This window comes from Sinocyclocheilus anshuiensis, unplaced genomic scaffold (assembly GCF_001515605.1).
Source record: "Sinocyclocheilus anshuiensis isolate Anshui unplaced genomic scaffold, SAMN03320099.WGS_v1.1 scaffold572, whole genome shotgun sequence".
In the NCBI taxonomy this organism is placed as follows: domain Eukaryota; kingdom Metazoa; phylum Chordata; class Actinopteri; order Cypriniformes; family Cyprinidae; genus Sinocyclocheilus; species Sinocyclocheilus anshuiensis.
In genome coordinates, this window is record NW_015555778.1 from 1,120,640 (window position 1) to 1,120,914 (window position 275).

The 275-nt window shown below is 28.7% G+C and overlaps 1 protein-coding gene across 1 annotated transcript in view; it reads right to left on the reverse strand.

Annotated features, from left to right (window-relative positions):
• Nucleotides 1-275, reverse strand: part of slc4a10a (solute carrier family 4 member 10a) — a 51,721-nt gene that overhangs the window by 5,662 nt on the left and 45,784 nt on the right. The window lies entirely within an intron of this gene.

The window sequence follows — 275 nt, forward strand, 5'->3', positions numbered from 1 at the left end:
AGCTGATCTGGATGATGGTGAACAGGTGAACTTTTCTCAGCGGAACGTGTCTCAGGTAGATAAAATCAGGCTGGTGTTTTGCTGGCATCCCAAACAGCCTCAGACGATCAAAGAACTGAACAGCAAATGCAAACACAACTAACATGGTCATATATATAAATATATATATATAATCATAAAAAAATAATAAAAAGTACCATATGTATATGTGTGTATATATATGTATATATATATATATATATATATATATATATAAATATTTAAAAAAAAACGTT